We start from the raw sequence: 1,444 nt of genomic DNA, 5'->3' as shown, positions 1-1,444 counted from the left end.
CTTGCATTACTGTCTGGGGTAAACCGTAAATCGCCGAAGCTTTTGAAGCAGGTTTATTCACGCTGAAGAATAGGCATCCACACAGGAATCGAGGCTAAGGCAAGCGGATGCAGATAAGCGAGATTCATCAGGCCACTGTCACTTGAAGGAAAAAAAACTCTGACATAACTGAAATATGTTAACAAAAATTCAACATGTAACACGTGGAAACCATGACCAAGTGAAGAGAAGAATTAAGATGACTCCTGCAGAAAAGAATGCTGATATACTTCACCTCGTAATTTATGGAAGGTTGTCGCGCTATCATTTCCACGGTCAATACAACCACATATGTCTCTCTTACATACCCAGGAGTATTCAATTTTCAACAACATTCTTCACCAGATTCCACTAAATTTGCCTGCTCATTCAGTCGGAATTGACACATTGCGGCTCAATTCTATTCAGGATGACACAGGCCTACCACAACCAGCAACTTCCCATGGTATATTATTCCCCAGAATATGGCCTGAATGACAACAAATTCACTAGCTTCACAGAAATATACATTGACGCTCAGCTAAAACAAAAGAATGACAAATATTAATTACATTAACTATAAAAGAGAACACTCTAAATCAAATATGTACATCACATACTATTTAACAGTTATCAAGTTCCATTACAATTTAAATCAACTACATCACATTTTTTATCTTACGATACTAAGTGAAAAATTTCATGCAAATTTCTATTTCATTTGTCCAATGGAAGCCACATGCATACTAATTAAGAATAAGGATGGCTGCATGGATGGCACAGTAGGAAGGCAATGACGCAGGCTCAAAGAGGAAGCTACAAGCAGGATGTGGCACACTGGCAAGTATCACTTTGAGGAAAAACCCTACAGCAAAACAACCACAGGTACCTTATACCCAAAATTTAGTGCATGAAAAATAAGTCTGAAACAACAGAACAACTAATATAACTCCTACAAAATAATTTGCTGCTCTTCAACTTACCTCAAAAATGATGTTACGATGTGGCGGTGAAATTTCCACTGTTATGAAGACGCACTTGTGCTACGTATCATGACCANTTCCACTGTCATGAAGACGCACTTGTGCTATGTATCATGACCAGTAGTGGATACATTTTCTTCATATCACAAGAACACAACAGATCACAAAACATTTCAATATTCATGGTCAGATTTGTATCGTGGCATCACAGTTCATATAAGGGTGATGCAAAGAAACCCAAGCAGCAGTCTCCTTTGAGGTCTTCTAATTCTCCAAGATTTCACCTGAAGAAAAAATCAGGCACTCCCTCCCTCGAAATATATGATGCTTCAATAGGACGTCATAATAATAAATACTTAATAATCTTAATTATATCAGAGGACTGTTAATGTTAAATTTGTATTACAAACAATTTTAATAGTGTCTCAATTTCCATTATAACT

The 1,444-nt window shown here is 37.1% G+C and overlaps 1 long non-coding RNA gene across 1 annotated transcript; it reads right to left on the bottom strand.

Moving 5' to 3' along the window:
- Positions 1 to 444: 444 nt before the first annotated feature.
- LOC111864237 lies at positions 445 to 1,086 on the bottom strand. Its single transcript, XR_002842758.1, has 2 exons — positions 1,002 to 1,086; positions 445 to 559 (listed from the first exon to the last, which is right to left on the bottom strand). It is a non-coding gene; the product is annotated as an uncharacterized LOC111864237 (long non-coding RNA).
- Positions 1,087 to 1,444: the final 358 nt, after the last annotated feature.

This window comes from Cryptotermes secundus, unplaced genomic scaffold (assembly GCF_002891405.2).
Source record: "Cryptotermes secundus unplaced genomic scaffold, Csec_1.0 scaffold6858, whole genome shotgun sequence".
In the NCBI taxonomy this organism is placed as follows: Eukaryota; Metazoa; Arthropoda; class Insecta; order Blattodea; family Kalotermitidae; genus Cryptotermes; species Cryptotermes secundus.
Note: the sequence above shows the minus strand (reverse complement) of the source record. Positions and strands in the feature narration are given on the sequence as shown.